This window comes from Scyliorhinus canicula, chromosome 1, assembly GCF_902713615.1.
Source record: "Scyliorhinus canicula chromosome 1, sScyCan1.1, whole genome shotgun sequence".
NCBI classification, from domain to species: domain Eukaryota; kingdom Metazoa; phylum Chordata; class Chondrichthyes; order Carcharhiniformes; family Scyliorhinidae; genus Scyliorhinus; species Scyliorhinus canicula.
The window spans coordinates 137,122,603-137,142,774 of NC_052146.1; positions in this window are offsets into that span (position 1 = coordinate 137,122,603).

A 20,172-nucleotide genomic window follows, 5' to 3' on the forward strand; every position below is an offset into this window, starting at 1 on the left:
AGACATGTTTATTTAAGAGGACTCTTATCTTAGCAAGGTTAAGGGACCTCGGTTCTGGAGAATTAAATATGTTTCCCATTGCATCCAGTATGAGCAACAGACATTATCGTTGTACGTAGGGCATGGTGGGGTACATGGAAATCTTAATCTATTCTGCCATGAAATAGGTCTTAGCCCAAACCTCAGAAGAGCCTTATTTTGAGATATCAGTTTTCATGACAGTTCTTCCATCTTGCCAATTCTGCTTCAATTGGTAATCAACTATTGACACTTTGGTGCTGTTGACTCGAAGTCTCTCAGACTTTTGCAGAGATTAAACCAGGCTTTATCCACATTGGACCTTGATAGCAGTCAGGAAAAAGGACTTTAATTCCAGCAAATACAGGATTTCAAATCATGTTGACGTGAACTTAATATGATTTACTACACACACTGATGTACATCCACTGCATAATTGGAAAATATAAATGAAATCTTTTATTTCTGTATTTTGTTCTGCGGTCACTTAATAAATATAACATATATATCACTCAAACGAATCTCTACCTCTCACAATATCAAATAAAATGATTGACAAATGTGAAGAAGAAGGGTATGTAACACAAAAAGGGAAATATTTAACAAAGTGAGGTGTATGAGCAGGTTTGATAGTATAATTCTCTGACGCACCAGAAAATATATATTTTTTTAAATTTTAGGGTACCCAATTCATGGGCAGGATTCTCTGACCCCCTGCCAAGTGGGAGAATTGCCGGGGGTCGGCATGAATCCCGCCCCCGTCATCCTCCCAATTCTCCCGCCCCCAAAAACCGGCGTGGCATGAGTCGCGCCGGCCACCTCCAAGAATGGTGGGATCCGGCGCGACTCAATTGGCACTGGGGCTGCCCGAATTCTCCGGCCCGCAATGGGCCGAAGTCTCGCCCGCCTGTAGCTGGTCCCGCCGGCATAAGTCAGAGTAGGTCCCTTACCGGCAGGACCTGGCGGCGCGGGCAGGCTCCAGGTTCCTGGGGGGTCGCAGGGGGATCTTGCCCCTGGAGGTGCCCCCACGGTGGCCTGGCCCGCGGTCGGGGCCCACCAATCCGCGGGCGGGCCTGTGCCGTGGGGCACTCTATTCCTTCCGCATCGGCCGTTGTGGTCCTCTGCGATGGCAGATGTGGAAATGAATCCCTGTGCGCCTGCGCGGGGATGACGCCAGCATGCGCTGGTGCCCCCACGCATGCGCCGACTCGTGCAGGCCTGCGGAGGCCCTTCAGCGCCGGTTGGCGTGGCGCCAGGCCCCTTCCCCGCCGGCTGGCGGGACGCAAACCAGTCCAGGGCGGGCCTAGCCCCTGAAGGTGCGGAGGATTCCGCACCTTTGGGGCGACCCGACGCCGGAGTGGTTCATGCCTCTCCGTCCCGCCGGGACCACCCGCCCCACCAGGTATGGGAGAATCCCGCCCCAGGTCTTCCAACAATGGCAATTTAGTGTGGCCAATCCACCCACCCTGCACATCTTTGGGTTGTGGGGGGCGAAACCCACGCAAACACGGAAAGAATGTGCAAACCCCACACGGACAGTGACCCAGAGCCGGGATCAAACCTGGGCACCGTGAGGCAGCAGTGCTAACCACTGCGTCACCGTGCTGACGTACCAGAAAATTTATCACAGGGCAATGCAATCGAGGCTTGGAAGTGGTAATTCTCCAACTGGGTTTCCATCTTGACTTTTGTTTAATTGGGAAGTAGCAAGAAAAGTGTCCCCTGCAGCAAGTGAAGCATTTTCTAGGCTTGATAGTCATCTCGACAGTCTGCACACAATTTGGTTCAACACACCTCAAGTCCCAACCTGTAATATTTAATTCAGGCTGGATAAAGAAAATTGGGGTGGGTTTCTCCATCCAGCGACGCGGATTGGGCGGAGAATAGCACGTGAGGTGAAAATCATGGTCAGCCACTGGTGCCCCTGCTGGCAGGGACGGATGGTGGGCACCGATGGGGCCAACGGTGCAGAGGGCAGAGTGCGGGGGAGGAGGGGGGGAGCAGGGTACATGCGGGTGCAGGGGCTGCAGTGTAAATCAGGGCCGCTGTGTAGCCCAATGGACTTGGTTAGGCACGAGTTATACACCATGCTAACATGTCTAGTTTTCACCCCTGCAGACAATGGACTGAGGAATCCAACCAGCAATGGTGGCCGACATCCTGGCCGCTGCAGCCCTGGGGGATGACCTGAGGCATGAGCAAGTGTTGTTCAAGGAGGATCCTGCAGCGGTGGAGCCTGCCCCATAGGAATAGGAGCCAGCCGGTGAGGATGGTGGGAAGGAGGCCGGCGAGGAGGTGGGAAGGAGGCGCTGCATCAGGCCTCATGTGTACCAGCAGCATATGTCATTTGAGGACCTGCCAGACTGGGCCTGTTGGTGAAGACTCCGGCTGAGAACGGGGACAATGCAACATATCTGCCGGATCATAGCCCACCTTGAACCGCGGGTGTATGGGGGAGGACACCTGCTCCTAGTGGCCATCAAGGTGATGGTCACCCTGAGCCTTTACGCAACAGGGTCATTCCAGTGCCGAGTGGGGATCTATCTGGGATCTCGCAGACCTCGGTGCACATGTGCAACCATGCCATCATGGAGGCCCTATATGCCCAGTCGGTACAATATATCAAATTCAATGTGGACCAAGCCCACCAGGATGCCCGGGCAGTGGGGTTCACCACCATCCCCTGGATGCCCCAGGTACAGGGAGTGATCGACAGAAATTTTGTCCCCCTAAGAGCACCGGCCCATGACAGGCCGGTTTTCACAAACCGAAAGAGGTTTTATTGATGAACATGCAGCTGGTGTGTGACCATGAGCTGCGCATCATGCACGTCTGCGGCTTATACCTGGGCAGTGGGCACAACACCTTTATCCTGGCACACTCGACGGTACTCGACACCTTCGAGATGCTCCCCCAAGTGAAGGGTTTGCTCTTGGGCGGCAAGGGTCATGCTGATGGCTCCTATCAGACTGAGTCGGATTTAACTGGCCCACACCCATTGACGAGATAGGGATTCCGCCAATTAATAATAATTAATAATAATAATCTTTGTCACAAGTAGGCTTACATTAACACTCCAATGAAATTACTGTGAAAAGCCCCTTTTATTAGTACACCATTTAAAAGTATGAAGCTGGCAGAATGATTATTATTATCAATTATTATTAATCGGCGCCAAAGTAATCACTTGCTGGGGAGGCTGTTAGATCACGGGAGGCCATTAGATCGGGGGTTGTTCTCGTTAATGGTATGGAGATTGGCTTTAGTTAGTGATTATTGGTTTCTTGCCACGCCGCGGCGGGATCCTTATCTCGTAAATATGTGGGGGCCAGTTTGATCGCAAACCGATTGCCGCCTTGCATGGTTACCGATTTTGGCCTCTCCAGGGATCTCACGGCCGTGTCATGCTCAAGACATGCGAGGCCGGTAAGTTGCACCCATTCAGTTGAAGAGCAATTACAGATGGGTAACAAATGGCGGCAATAATTTTAAAAAAGGCCTCAGAATAGCTCTCCTGTTACACATTACGCATTAAAATGAAGCTCCCGCCTGTCCAGAAGTTAAGTGGGTGGGGAAGGCCTCCACTGATTACCTTATTGTAAATGCACAACAGCACTAACTGGACAAAGGTACAGCATTGTTGCCCTGAAACAGGCTCACCAATCAAGATGGTTCTTCCCATAGAAGTGAAGGTCACCACAGCATGAAGCTTTTAAGCTAATGCTTCCTTCGACCCATCCATAGAATTTCATAGAATTTACAGTGGAGAAGGAGACCATTCAGCCCATCGGGTCTGCACCGTGCCCTGAAAAGGGCACCTTCGTTAAGCCCACACCTCCACCCTATCCCCATAACCCAGTAACCCCAACCAACATTTTTGGACACTAAGGGCAATTTAACATAGCAAATCCATCTTTGGACTGTGGAAGGAAACCCACGCAGACACGGGGGGATGTGCAGACTCCGCACAGACAGCGACCCAAGCCGGGAATCGAACCGGGGACCCTGGAGCTCTGAAGCAACTGTGCTAACCACTGTGCTACCGTGCCGCCATCCTAGGAGCCATCTGTCACATCAGGCAGCCTGCAGCATATACATGAACTGGGGAACTAAGTACCATTTTATTGGCAGAGGCAAGATATCCATTTGTTTACCTGTGCATGGGAGGAATCAGATTTTGTTGGGCATCAGCATTCCCTCACATGCAGGACCACAAGCGATAGGCAAGTGAACATCAGGGCTCTTCAAACCAACTCCATGAGGAAAAAGGGTGCACATTCAGGTGATATCTGACCAAAGAAACACGGTGCGTTCAGTGGCCATTATGCAGGCATTGTCCACAGTGCCCGTATTAGTTGTGGAGTAACCTGACTACCCTCACCATCTGTAGCTGCTGACTCCAGTGAGAACTCGCAAATAGCAGAGACCTGAGTCTAGACATCCTGATGTTTGTTTCATATCCCTCAGAAACTGGACTGGAGTAGCCATATCAATACTTGGCTTCAAAAGCAGGTCAGAGGCTGGGAATTCTGTGGTGAGTCACACACGTCCTGGCTCCCCAAAGCCTGGCCATCATCTAGAAAGAACAAATCAAGAGTGTGATGGAGTATTCTTCACTTGTCTGGTGAGTACAGCTCCAACAACACTCAAGAAGCCCTACGTCATGCAGGATAAATATGCCTGCTTGATTGGCACACCGTCCACCATGTTAAACATTCATTCCTTCCAATACTGGTAAAAAGAATGCCATTATTGGTCACCAGAACCTCTAGCAGTCTATGCGTACTAAAACCACCCAGAGCTTCTCAATGATGGCCCTAGATATTGTGATAGATATCTTGCAAACTTCCATCCATTTGGAATGGGTGTCCACCAGTACAAGAAATATGAAGCCTTTGAATGGTCCAGAGAACTCCGCGTGGAGGCAAATCCGCGGTTGACCCGGGCAATTCCCACAGGTGTAGAGGAGCTGTTGACAGAAGACTTTGAAGATCCCGGCACGCTGAGCAGTTCTTTACACTGTGCATGATGTCCCCATCAATACCTGGCCACCAGACATAGTAACAAGTCATGTAACAAGGCTCCCTGTCCTTGATGGGGAATAACAATCTGAGCATTCCGCAAAATCACTCCATTCTCTAAACTCAGTTCAACGGAAGTTTGAGAGTAGGACAGCAGAGACTCAGGAAAATCTTCCTTTCTACCACTGTTGAGTAACAGAAGGCAAAGCTTTGCCCACGTTGGGTCACTCTGTGTCCTTGCATGCATGCCGCTGTCACTGGCAAGGTGCCCAGGAAGTTCAATGCTGCAATTACCTCATCCACCACAGGGGTAACGGCAAAAGGTTGAGGGTATCCGTATGGGCAATTTTGGTGCCCGAATGGTGGTGGCAAGCAGGAGTTCCCATCACTGGATCCTGGCTGACACAAAAAGTGGGATGCTCCTATCCTCCCAGAACAGGCCGAGCAATGGTTTATGGTGTGTTATAATAGTAAAACGCACGTACTGATGGAACTTTATGCCAAAGATGATAGCCAGACCGTATTTCTCAACTTGTGCTTACTGTCGTTCAGCGTCCGCCATGCGGCAGCGGGTGCTTGCCGTCATCCTGCTAATGGGCCAGTACCGTCCCAATGCCATACGGAGAAGCATTGCAAGTCACAATCAGGGCCTAATTGGACCGTACTGCGTGAGGAATTGTCTGGAAGGCAGGCGCTGCTTCACAGCCATGAATGCCTCATCCTGAGCTATGTCCCAACACCATTCATAGAATTGTAGAACCCCTACAGTGCAGAAGGAGGCCATTTGGCCCATCGAGTCTGCACCAATCCTCTGAAAGAGCACCCTACCTAGGCCCAATCCCCCAACCTATCGCCGAAACCCCACCAAGGGCAATTTAGCCTCGTCAATCAACTTAACCTACACATAGGGCAGCACGGTGGCATAGTGGTTAGCATTGCTGCCTACGACGCTGAGATCCAGGTTCGAATCCCGGCCCTGGGTCACTGTCCACGTGGAGTTTGCACGTTCTCCCCGTGCCTGCGTGGGTTTCACCCCCACAACCCAAAGATGTGCAAGTTAGGTGGATTGTTAATGCTAAATTACCCCTTAATTGGAAAAAATAATTGGGTACTCTAAATTTATAAAACAAAACTTAACCTGCACATCTTTAGACTGTGGGAAGAAACCAGAGCACCCGGAAGAAACACAAGCAGACATGGGAAGAATGTGCAAATTCCACACAGACAGTCACCAGAGGTCGGAATCAAACCCGGGTCCCTGGTACTGCGAGGCAGAAGTGCTAACCACTGTGCCACTGTGCTGCCCCATTCTTTGCCTTTCCTCAACTACGCATGCAATGGAGCAAACTGGGAGGCCAGGTTTGTGATAAACTTGCCATAATAAATAACAAGGCTCAGAAAGGACTTGAGTCCAGAGATGTTCTGAGGGGCGGCAGTCCCCTTTATGGCCCTGACTTTATCCTGTATTGGGTGCAGCTCCTCACTATCCACACAGTGTGGAGATGCCGGCACTGGACTGGGGTGGACACAGTAAGAAGTCTCACACACCAGATTAAAGTCCAATCGGTTAATTTGAAATCACAAGCTTTCAGAGCGCTGCTCTTTCAGCAGGTGAAGTGATTTCACACTCCGGAGGTAGGTTACAGCCTTGGCACAAAAAACAGATTTGATTCATTTCAGGCCAGCGCTCACATGAACAAAACGGTGGAGTGCATTCTGCAGGTTTTCCACGCGCTCCTGCATTGTGGAACCGATGATAATCTAGGTAGACAGCCTCTTTTGGCAAGTCCTGTAAAATATTCTCCATCACTCTGAACAATCGCGGGGCCGACAAAACTCCAAATGGAAGGCGGGTGTATTTGAACAGTTCATTATGCGTATTTATTGCGGCAGACACCCTCGACTCTGGGAAAAGTTCCACCTGTGGGGATGCATGGCTTATGTCTAACTTTGTGAATGAATAGCTACCAGCCCACCGGGCATATAGATCTTCGACTCGAGGCATCGGGTAGTGGCCTAATCGCGACGCTATGTTCATGGTCAGTCACACAGTTGGATGGTTTTCATAGGTTTTAGCACAGGCACCACAGGCACAGCCCATTCCGCAAATTGCTTTGGTCTGATGACCCTCAGATCTTGTAAATGTTGCAGTTCTACATTCACCTTAGGAAGTAATGCATACAGTATTGGCCTCACCCAGAGGTAGCGGGGCTGAGCAGTTGGATTGACATGGATGGTGGGCTTTAGCATCCTTAATCCTGCCCAGATCTTCCTAGAAAACCTCCGGATACCTTTTTAACACATCACACCGACTGCCTGAGCATATTTGAAAGATTTGCTGTCAATCGAACCGAAGGACCTTCGGCCAGTCTCTGCCCACCAAATTTGGGCTTGGACCATGCACAACCCACGGACGGACTGTCTGCTGTCCATACACCACCGGCACAAAAGTGATCCCCTTGATTTTTAACGGTTCCCCCATATAGGTGGCCAATTGAGCCTTGGTATCCCATAAAAACAGTGGTATAATTCCCATTTGCAGCAGCCAAACAGTGCAAATATCAACAATGAAGGCAGCAAATCCTGTGTCTATCTCCAGGGGTACAGGCAGTCTGTTAATCTGCAAAATAATCAGATTGGTGCAACCTTCGGAGATGAAGCACAGTATGACTTCCCTTTGCAGCTGTCGCCGCCGTCTTCCTGGGTGTCCACATGCATAGCCCCTGTCCGGGGTGAGCATGGCTGCTGTCATGGGTGACGTGTGCTATGGGCGGCCCTGACTTTCCAGAGAACCACGGCCACAATTGTGCCACGGTGGCCGGCTCTCACCGCCGTTCTTGGGCAAAGCATCATTCCAGCCTGCGGCAGCATCCAAAAAACAAACTCCATCATGAGCTTTCCTCGGGGAACGTTCTATCAGAGGAATTCTGGTCGGAGCCGCACCATCCCATGACCAATATGGAGCCCGAAGGGAAGGGTAATCCAAGTGATGTATGTCATAATCAACAGACCGTTGTAGCTCCTGTACTCCCTTCTCTGCGTGTGCCCAGGATAGAAAAAGGTCAATGGCACACTTCAAATTCAGTGTACTTTTTGCCAATAGTTTCTGTTGAATGACCAAATTATTTATACTCTACACAAGTCTGTAAAGGGACAGCCCGAATTCTCAGTGTGCAGCCAAATGCTGCAAACAAGTCAAAAAGTCTGTTACTGGAGCGTACCGCCATGTTAAACTGGTATCGCTGCATCATCATAGATGGCATGGAGTCCCAGTTGTCTGCAACCATTGCCACAAGTGCATCAAACGACCTGGAATCTGGTGCAGTTGGGTGGGTCAAGCTTTCAATGATCCCAAATGCCTGGGCCCTGCAGGTGGCCAGAAGAATGACATTTTTGTCGGTCCTCCCCCCAGTGTATTGCTCGCTTGGAAGAAGAAATGCTCTGCATACTGATTCGAATCGTCCAGCTCCGCATCAAATGCATCCAATTTACTGAGCAATGATATTCTTTCCAACATAATGTATGGCAGTCAGTACAAACTTCCGGCAGCCAAGGTGGAACAATGGCCGAGTCCAAGGCTTCTGCAAATCCTCATCGCCAGTGTAATACTTCTAAATGAAACTCACAAACCTAACTGGATTTATGAACAAGTTATTCCTGTACATCACTCCCAATGTCGACCCAACTGGGGCCTACACGTATCTACTAGTCTGATCAGATCCAGGTGGTGGCTCTCTGCCCTCTACCTCAGGAGCTTGTATTTAATAAGTCCCATTGGAAGATCATTAATTATTGTCTCATGATCCTCATGGGGGTTATTAAACCCTCCTTTGTACATATCCTGTAACAGGGCCAATCTTCTTCAGTTTCTAAAGGATCAGTGATCCCTACATGCCTCTATCATTGTGAATGACCAGTCCCCTTTCCCGTTACTCCCACATCCTCAGCTCCCTGAGAGATGCTTGCTTGCTAGATTTTGCTCCTATTCCATTGGCAGTTATCCAGCAAAAACAGGAGGCAATGCTTGCATCTGACCAAGTCTGCCCCCAGTGCTGTATGTAGGTAGATATACCTGCAATTGAGCCAGCACAAAGATTTTTGTTAGCCTCAGGAAATTAGTTTTGAATGTAGACAAAAAAAATGGGTTACGAGATAGGAAAGAGCAGTGGAAATTAAGGCCACTATAGTCCCAAAGACTGCTTTTCCCTTTGAGAGGTACAGCTGACTGGCGGTGATTTAACCTGAGGTTCACCACACCTCAGGTAAGGGGGAAGGTTGAAAAGGTGAGGCCTTCATGATAACCTCAGCCGGTACAGGAATGGAACCCGAATTGTAAGCGCCTCACTCCATCATGAATCAGCCATTCAGCCAACTGAGCTAACTGACCTCGCAGAGCAGAATGATGTTTCAAAGAGCAAAGAGCAGCATAATGTCAAAAGCAATCAAGTGCAATTTCATTAAAAAAATTCAGAGAAAGAAACTATGAAAGAAAGGGATTTAAAGATAAGTGGATAAGCTATGTCTTTTCTGGGACCTGAATCCAGTTCTTGAAATCTGAGGCGCGTTTCCCTTTCTTACACCAAAGTAACACCAACTTCTGATCAATTTTATCTCTGCCGTTGTGAATGTAAATTTGGAGAACTGGCTATACAAAACCTTTGCTGTTCATCCCATGCCATAAGACGATCTCCAATCAGCAAAAGGTAGCAGCAAACTCATCAGATGCTGCTCTGCTTGAACCTGAAATAAGGGCAGAAAAACCTAATTGATGCAGAGAAGAAGCGATTCGAGCAGCATATTTACCAGTGGGGCGTCTAGACAACACCGCTAGACGTCAACTAAAGTAACAATCTATTTTAAAAAGTGACATTTCCAAATAATCCATCTCTCTTCCCCACCCTTCCTGATACTTTATTCAATACAACAGCTGTTTTGAAAAATACTGTGAAATGCCCTGACTGATTTTATAGCAGAAGGTGGCTGACATTAGTTCCAACAATTGTCAAAGTTAGTCAAGCCTATTTGATCGTACCAGTTCTGAGTGGTTTCTGTACTATTTTCAAAACAAGTCTGTACTTTATCCCATAAGCAAGAATCTGAATAAACAGCTCATGATATTATCAGGGTAAGTCACTGCTCCTTATTCCGAATCTTATGCTCAAGGGTGGGCGTAAGGCTGGAAATCATAACCTTTCTCTTAGAGGTAACAGTGCTACCAAGTCAAGGGATCTACCACATAATTTGGTGACCTCTGATGACAGCACAAGGTGAAAATTTAAGCCACCAACTCAATTATGCACCACATTATATACAACTATCAGATTTTGCTTCTCACAAGGACACCATTCCATTCAATGTACCTATCCTTTTTTTAAACAAATTTAGAGTACCCTATTCATTTTTTCCAATTAATCCACCTACCCTGCACACTTTTTTTGGGTTGTGGGGATGAAAGCCACGCAAACACGGGGTGAATGTGCAAACTCCACATGGACAGTGACCCAGTGACCGGGATCGAACCTGGGACCTGGCGCCCTAATGTGGCAGGGGGATGGGAACCAGATTTGGAAGTTAGAGGTCAGTAAAGAGGCAGCAACTAAAGCCAGTAAGGTACGAGACAATAAACTCAATGCGACTAAGGGGAAGAGTAGACAGGGAAGAGATGATGAACGCAAAGGTGGTCTGAGGTGCATTTGTTTTAATGCGAGAAGTGTAGCAAGTAAGGCAGATGAACTTAGGGCTTGGATCAGTACCTGGGAATATGATGCTATTGGTATTACTGACACTTGGTTGAGGGAAGGGCAGGACTGGCAACTGAATATCCCAGGGTATAGATGCTTCAGGAGGGAATAGAGAGGGAGGTAGAAGGGGTGGAGGAGTTGCATTACTGGTCACAGCTGTGATTAAGGAGGGCACGATGGAGGATTCGAGCACTGAGGCAATATGGGTGGAGCTGAGAAATAGGAAGGGTGCAGTAACATTGTTGGGACTTTACTACAGGCCTCCCAAAAGCGAGCATGAAGTAGAGGTACAAGTAAACAGACAGATTATAGAAAAATGTAGGAGCAATAGGGTGGTTGTAATGGGAGATTTTAACTTCCCCAACATTGAATGGGATTCGTGTAGTGTTGGAGGCGTAGATGGAGAAGAGTTTGTAAGGAGCATCCAGGAGAGTTTTTTAGAGCAGTATGTAAATAGTCCAACTCGGGAAAGGGCCATACTGGACCTGGTATTGGGGAATGATCCCGGCCAGGTGGTTGATGTTTCAGTCGGTGATTACTTTGGGAATAGCGATCACAATTCCGTAAGTTTTAGAATACTCATGGACAAGGACAGGAGGGGTCCGAAAGGAAGAGTGCTAAATTGGGGAAAGGCAGAGTATAACAAAATTCGGCAGAAGCTAGGGAATGTGGATTGGGAGCAGCTGTTTAAGGGTAAATCCACATTTGAAATGTGGAAGTCTTTTCAGGAAAGGTTGATTAGAGTGCAGGACAGACATGTTCCTGTGAAAATGAAAGATAGAAATGGCAAGATTAGGGAACCATGGATGACGGGTGAAATTGTGAGACTAGCTAAGATGAAAAAGGAAGCATACATAGGATCGAGGCAAATCAAAACTGATGAAGCTTTGGAGGAATATCGGGAAAGTAGGACGAATCTCAAACGCGCAATAAAGAGGGCTAAAAGGGGTCATGAAATATCTTTGGCTAACAGGGTTAAGGAAAACCCCAAAGCATTTTATTTGTATGTAAGGAGCAAGAGGGTAACTAGAGAAAGGATTGGCCCACTTAAAGACAAAAGAGGAAATTTATGCGTGGACTCAGAGGAAATGGGTGAGATTCTTAATGAGTACTTTGCATCGGTATTCACAAAGGAGAGGGACAAGACGGATGTTGAGGCTAGGGATAGATGTTTAAATACTCTCGGTCAAGTTGTCATACGGAAGGGGGAAGTTTTGGGTATTCTAAAAGACATTAAGGTGGACAAGTCCCCAGGACCGGATAGGATCTATTCCAGGTTACTGAGGGAAGCGAGGGTCGAAATAGCTGGGGCCTTAACAGATATCTTTGCAGCATCCTTGAGCACGGGTGAGGACCCGGAGGACTGGAGAATTGCTAATGTTGTCCCTTTGTTTAAGAAGGGTAGCAGGGATAATCCAGGGAATTATAGACCTGTGAGCTTGACGTAAGTGGTAGGCAAACTGTTGGAGAAGATACTGAGGGATAGGATCTATCCATATCTGGAAGAAAATAGACTTATCAGTGATAGGCAGCATGGTTTTGTGCAGGGAAGGTCATGTCTTACAAACCTAATAGAATTCTTTGAGGAAGTGACAAAGTTAATTGATGAGGGAAGGGCTGTAGATGTCGTATACATGGACTTTAGAAATGAAAAATGAAAATGAAAATCGCTTATTGTCACGAGTAGGCTTCAAATGAAGTTACTGTGAAAAGCCCCTAGTCGCCACGTTCCGGCGCCTGTTCGGGGAGGCTGTTACGGGAATCGAACCGTGCTGCTGGCTTGCCTTGGTCTGCTTTCGAAGCCAGCAATTAGCCCTGTGAACTAAACAGCCCCTTTAGTAAGGCGTTTGATAAGGTTTCCCATGGCAGGTTGATGGAAAAAGTGAAGTCGTATGGGGTTCAGGGTGTACTAGCTAGATGGATAAAGAACTGGCTGGGCAACAGGAGACAGAGAGTAGTGGTGGAAGGTAGTGTCTCAAAATGGAGAAGGGTGACTAGTGGTGTTCCACAGGGATCCGTGCTCGGACCACTGTTGTTTGTGATCTACATAAATGACCTGGAGGAAGGTATAGGTGGTCTGATTAGCAAATTTGCGGATGATACTAAGATTGGTGGAGTTGCAGATAGCAAGGAGGACTGTCAGAGAATACAACAAAATATAGATAGATTGGAGAATTGGGCAGAGAAATGGCAGATGGAGTTCAATCCAGGCAAATGCGAGGTGATGCATTTTGGAAGATCAAATTCAAGAGCGGACTATATAGTCAATGGAAGGGTCTTGGGGAAAATTGATGTGCAGAGAGATCTGGGAGTTCAGGTCCATTGTACCCTGAAGGTGGCAACGCAGGTTGATAGAGTGGTCAAGAAGGCATACAGCATGCTTGCCTTCATCGGATGGGGTATTGAGTACAAGAGTTGGCAGGTCATGTTGCAGTTGTATAGGACTTTGGTTCGGCCACATTTGGAATACTGCGTGCAGTTCTGGTCGCCACATTACCAGAAGGATGTGGATGCCTTGGAGAGGGTGCAGAGGAGGTTCACCAGGATGTTGCCTGGTATGGAAGGTGCTAGCTATGAAGAAAGGTTGAGTAGATTAGGATTGTTTTCGTTGGAAAGACGGAAGTTGAGGGGGGACCTGATTGAGGTCTACAAAATTATGAGAGGTATGGACAGGGTGGATAGCAACAAGCTTTTCCCAAGAGTGGGGGTTTCAGTTACAAGGGGTCACGATTTCAAAGTGAGAGGGGGAAAGTTTAAGGGAGATGTGCGTGGAAAGTTTTTTACGCAGAGGGTGGTGGGTGCCTGGAACACTTTACCAGCAGAGGTGGTAGAGGCGGGCACGATAGCATCATTTAAGAAGCATCTAGACAGGTATATGAATGGGCGGGAACAGAGGGAAGTAGACCTTGGAAAATAGGAGACAGGTTTAGATAAAGGATCTGGATCGGCGCAGGCTGGGAGGGCCGAAGGGCCTGTTCCTTTGCTGTAATTTTCTTTGTTCTTTGTTCACTGCACCACCATGCTACCCTTCAATGTACGTATCCTGGCACCCACAAAGCATTCTTTACTTTGTCTCGTGCCCTGCCCTTTTTTTACGCCCACCTGTTATTTTCTTTCTCAAATATTTAGCCACTTATTTTGAAATACATTTATGGATTCTGCTTTCATTTGACCTTTTATGTTTGAAAAATTGGCTGCATTAAAAAAACATTCTCCTAACTGTGGTTTTCTATGTGTTGCTAATTTTAGGATGGTTGGCACAGTGTTCACAAATGCCAGCAATTAGCTTTAAATTGATTGTACAAAGCTATAAATTTATTAACACCATTAATTTGGATTCAACACCTACTCCTAGATAATACACAGTTGATAATAAACATATAATCTACATTCATCTACTACTAATCTCTACACTATAACATTAACTATAATCTGCTCTCACTCACACTATCTTTCCTTCAGTCTGTTTTCCAGCCTTCTCCTCAACCTCTCACCAAAAGGCTTAACATCAATGACTTATATACTTGTACATCTAGCTCCCTCTTGTCATTGAGTTATACATTTCATTAACCTTTGCAGTTCTTACATTTATGATAATGTCACACTAACATTTTCTATTAACTATTTTAGATTTTGGCTGCCTCTTCCATCTTCAGTTTGCCAGCTTTGGTAGAATTGCAGCAAGGGATTTGCAGAACCTCCAATGGAATCTCAGCGTCAAAAGGGCAAGGGCTGCGATTTGTTAAATGGCGCCTTTTTATATGCTCTTGGAATTCCCGGCTCAGGGTCATAACATCAGTTCTGATGAAAGCTCATTAACTTGGAGTGTTAACTTTGTTTTTTTCTCTCCACAAACACTTCTTCTTCTGGCATCCCCCATTTTACTTGGGCTTGCCATAATGTTGGTTGATCACCCTTCTCCATTTCTGTCTGTCGGTCGCCCATTCCTCTTCCAAACCCGCTGCCTTCATGGCTCTCACCACTACATCTTTTCATCGGACTCAATCAGGAGCCAGCCAGGTGCTGGCACTCCTCAGAAGCACTGCCCCAGTGCAGAGGAAGCAGGGGATCAGCAGAGCTCACCCAACCAGAGGACACCTGCACCGCAGCCTATGGACCCCTCTCTCGTTCTCTGCCCCTCTCAGGGCAGAGGACTCACTAGTTATCCCCCTCCTGGTGAGACTGGCACACTGGCCACACCTGCCACCAACTCCCAGGTACGGTTCAGGAGGGAAGGCTTGAGTCTGAAGCCCATGCTGGGAATGAAGGTGTTCCCCTGCTCCTTACTGGCATGGACTCTTGACCTCAGGGAGCAAGTCGTCTGTGAGCCACCTTGGTGGCTGCAGTGTGTGCGTGGCAAGTGGAGTGCTTAAAAACAGCTCCAGCTACCAGCTGCTAGTTATGCGGCACAGTAGCACAGTGGTTAGCACTGTCGCTTCATAGTGCCAGGGTCCCAGGTTCGATTCCTGGCTTGGGTCATTGTCTGTGCGAAGTCTGCATGTTCTTTGCTTGTCTGCATGGGTTACCTCCGGCTGCTCCGGTTTCCTCCCGAAAGACATGCTGTTAGGTGAATTGGACATTCGGAATTCTCCCTCTGTGTAACCGGACAAGTGCTGGAGTGTGGTGACTAGGGGTTTTTCACGGTAACTTAATTGCAGTGTTAATGAAAGCCTATTTGTGACAATAAAATATTATTATTAGAAAGCCCGCTGGGCCAGGAATTGCTCAGAATTCACACCAGCAGATGGTCATTGCCTGGCATTTTCTGGCGTGAACATTACTTGTCATTTATCAGTCCAAGCCTGAATGTTCCCCAGGAATTACAGAATATAGACACAAATTCTTCAATATCTGAGAAGTTGTGTACCGAACTTGTGTAATCATCAGCAAACCTTCACACTTCTGACCTTAGGATGGAGGGAAAGTCAAAGAGACAGCTGAATATGGTTGAATCTAAGACATTGCCTGCAAAACTCCTGCAACAATATCCTAGGATTGAGGTGATTGATCTCCAAAAACCACAACCATCTTCCTTTGTGCTCACTGTGATTCGAACCAGTGGAATTTCCCCCCCCCCCCCCCCCCCCCCCCCAACCCGATTTCCACTCATTCCAGTTTTGCTAGAGTCCCTTGATATCACATTCAGTCAAATACTGCCTTGCTGCCAAGGGTGGTCACTCTCACCTCACCTATTCAGTTCAGATCTATTGTCCATGTTTGGACCAAGCAGAGCCAAAGTGTCAGTGAGAAGGTTATTGCTGAATAAGGGCTGATTGATAGGCGCTCTCAATTATACTTTCCATCGCTTTACTGATAATTGATATACGTTGCAGAATCCAGTGCCTTCAGCTGGACACCATCATGCTATCTACTCCTTCAGAGCCTTACTTTTCATGAATTCCCATTGAAAAAACACATCTCCCCTCTCAGTTGCATGCTGCCCCATCCTCCCAATTACACAAGCTGACTATAAAGTGAGAAAGTGGTACTGCTGCCTCACTGATTCAATTTAAATGAAATGTGACCATAAAAACTGCTGTGACCTCTTGCCAAATTTATTACATAGGGCAGAATGGACTCAACACCCACCCTGGAGTAGGATATAGGTGCTTCACAAATCAATCTGCAGTCTTGGAGAATGGTGGCTAGGTAAGAGTTTTGTTTCCAGGGCATGACTGTATTGCATGAAGAAATCTAAAGATCAAATTAGGACAGGCAAGGTCAGACACCGGTTCCCACTTCCCTTCGTCTCATCCTACTTAAGTCGAAAAGTTGCCTGAACGGGTAAATCACACCCCAGCTCCCATTGTGACTTGTAAGGTTGTCCAGGAACGGAAGGATAATTCTGTTCAACCAATACAGCAAAAATTTCACCATACATTCGCACATGTGTAGATTCCATCAGGACTGACTGTATTGGGCTGTATTGGGCTTAGAGCCTGGAACCTTGGTTTCTCTGCCGGTTGGTTTGAAGGCTTTAGCTGCATGTGTTTGTGTTAGCAGGGGTGGGGGCACCCTCCATTTCAGATCCCCTGGGCCCATCCGAGGCATCCCCCCGTCAAGGTTATCTCTTTAAAAAACTAACTTATTCCATTAAGTTACAAAGACTATGTGCAGAGAGGACAAGGCAAGCCCTTAATCCATCTCATTGCTTGCTCCAAAAAACAATTCAAATTCAAATTGACCCCAATGAATGGTCTCCTCAAGAAAGACATACCAGATCCAAGCTGACAAGAAAATTATGGCCAAATCTTTCTAAGGCGGGACTTCCTCCTGGGAATGGGGCAGGTTCCACCCACCACCCCTCACCTCAACCTTTTAACTGGGAGGGGGAGCGAGGGGGGGGGGGGGGCGACAAGGTGAAGGATCTGCAGCACCCCATAATATTCAGCCCCAATCTCCCAATCTCTCCCAAGCCTAAAGATGCAGGGACCATTGTCAAGCTCTGACCTTGGCCGGGATTCCTCCCTACCCGGCGGGGCGAGGGGTCCCGGCTTACCGGAGTGGTGAGAACTTTGCCGCCCTGCCGACCGGCGTTGGGTCTGGCCGAAAGGCCTTCGCCGGTCGGCGTGAGTCCGCGCACGCGCCGGAGCGTCAGCAGCCGCTGACGTCACCACCGGCGCTTGCGCGGTGGAGGGGGTCTCTTCCACCTCTGCCATGGTGGAGACCGTGGCGGCGGTGGAAGAAAAAGAGTGCCCCCACGGCACAGGCCTGCCCACCGATCGGTGGGCCCCGATCGCGGGCCAGGCCACCATGGCCCCCCCAGGTTCGCCCCGCACCCCCTCCAGGACCCCGGGGCCCGCTCGCACTGCCTGCTTCCGCTGCCACCCGAGGTGGTTTAAACCACGTCGGCGGGAGAGACCTGTCAGCGGCGGGACTTCGGCCCATTGCGGGTCCCATAAACTGTGTCCCATATGAAACTGAGTCAACCTCCATTAGGTGTTAATCTGTTTTTGTTGATAGGATTATATGATGGTGTGAACATTATTCCGAAAGGCTAGTTGAGTGTCAGGCTTCCACGACATGTGCCGGCCAGGTAGTGAATGGCCATCGGTTCGGCAGCATGAACTGTGACATAAATCTCAAGAGAGTAGCAGAGTCTAGTCACTGAAAGCAGCATGGTTTATTTTTAAATTCATTTTTCCCAAAATACTCTGAATTCACAAATTTTCACTTTTCACAAATTCATTTCATAAATATTAATCGTTCAAATTAATTAAAAGAAGACATCTGCCAGTGTCGCAGGGATAGAGGGAGAGCCGTGAAACAGCAGTATCTGTTAAAAGGGTTAATTCAGAGCCCTGATAATTACATGCAGTTACATTTTTTTGTATATATTGTGGCTGTGTGTGCTGCTAGCAATAATGGAGATGTAACATCAGCATCTCTACTGGCACTACCTTTAATTAACTGAGAAGCTGGGACAGGCTCCAGCATGGCTCACAATATAGAGCAGGCAACAAATCACACAACTTCATTGACAGACAAGACCAGCTTTCCCTCTTTCTATGTAAGGGCATGTTGCTGTTAAATGGCGCCATTCCTTCCAGACCGAATGGTGCAAAGAAGTCCAGGAGGGAAATGTCTGTTCGTGTAGTGCCACTTCAAACAAGGGGCTTGAAGCTCTGCGGGCTGATGACTGTGTGACCCACGCAGGTTTCTTCAATGAGGAGCATTGTGCTGGCCACGTTAGTAGCATCCCATAGTGCTGCCTGCCCCCGGGAGTCAACGCAAGTCTGCATAACACTGCTTGAAGAGGTGCTACGCAAACAAATCCACCCCCTTAGCTATTTCTGGTGATACGTATCATGTTGAACAGAAGGCGCCAAGGAATCTCTGTTGCTGTGCAATACATTCCCACTCTGTTTCATGTATTCTACTGTTTAAAACAGATTGGAAGTGGAATTCAATGAGCTTAATAAAGTGGTTTTGGCAACACACATGCAGTTACCACATCAATACTCTGTTGCTTATTGCTTTGCCTCTCTCGTGGGTTAAAGTGCAAGTCATTCTCTCGAGTCACATAGACTTTAAGCATCAGGTTGAAATCTGATTGTTGCCCTACTGATAAAAGTAGTCTGGAAAACCACTGGCCATGTCACAGCAACATTTAGATCCTACTCTATACTCTGCAACATATATATGTTCTTATATTTATTAGAAATTACACATGGTATGCCAGTCACTTCAGTAACCATGCATGGGGTATGCTAGATTAGAATATATAGCAGACAAAGTATTCCTTATAAAATTTTCAGATCAGATTTTTAGATGAGAACCGGCATCTAAGTATTCAATAGGGTGGCTACTTTCACACATTCATCCTTTGTCTTCCATATGGCTATGTAGAGAGCAACAATATCAAGTTGGTCAAATCAGGAAATAACATCAGGAGTCACGGTGTGTATCGCAGTAATACTGATGTTGTATTTATAAGTCGTGCATTGAGTCGTCATGCATTCCATGGTCTGTTCTTGATGCCCAAAGTCGCACACAAGAGAGGTTTTAATTTTCCATTTGTGCATCAGGCATCTGAATCTGCCAGGCTTTAATGATGCCCACGAGCTTCATGGGAAATCAAAACCTTCTGTGTCAAGTCTTTCATGAGGCCTTTGTTTGTAACTTCTTGATACATGCATTAATTGAGAAAAAAAGATGGTACGAGAAGGATGCATCATTCGTGGCTAAATAAAGCAAGTTTAGGATAGTATCAAATGAAAGGAAAAGATGTACAATTCTGCAATGCTTAGTGGTAGCCCGAAGATTGGGAAAATTTTAGAAATCAGCAATGGATGGCGAAAAAAAGAGGGAGAAATAAGGTTATGAGAGAATTCTAGCAAGAAATCTAAAAACAAACAGTAAAAACGTCTGCAATGATAGAAAAAGGAAGGGAGTAGCTAATGCAAACATAGATCCCTCAGAAGAGGACACTGGGGAATAGATAATGGGAAACATTGAGCAAGTATTTTTTTTTATCTGGCTTCACAGAAGAGCACACAGAAAGCATCCCAAGAATAGTAGAAAAACAAGAAGCAAAAGGGAGAGACGAAATTAAAAACAGCCACAATCACTGGAGAAAAAATACGAGGAAAACTAATGAGATTGAAGGCTGACAAGTCTCCGGGACCTGATGACCTGCATCTGAGGGGGTTAAAGCAAATAACAGCAGAGATGGTAGGTGCATTGATTGTAATCTTTCAATCTTAGATTTGGATTTGTTTATTGTCATGTGTACCGAGGTACAGTGAAAAGTATTGCTATGCGTACAGTCCAGACAGATCATGCCATACATGAAAAAAACACATAGGGCATACATAAATACACAATGTAAATACATAGACAGGCATCGGGAGAAGCATACAGGAGTGCAGTACTACTCAGTAGAGAAAGGT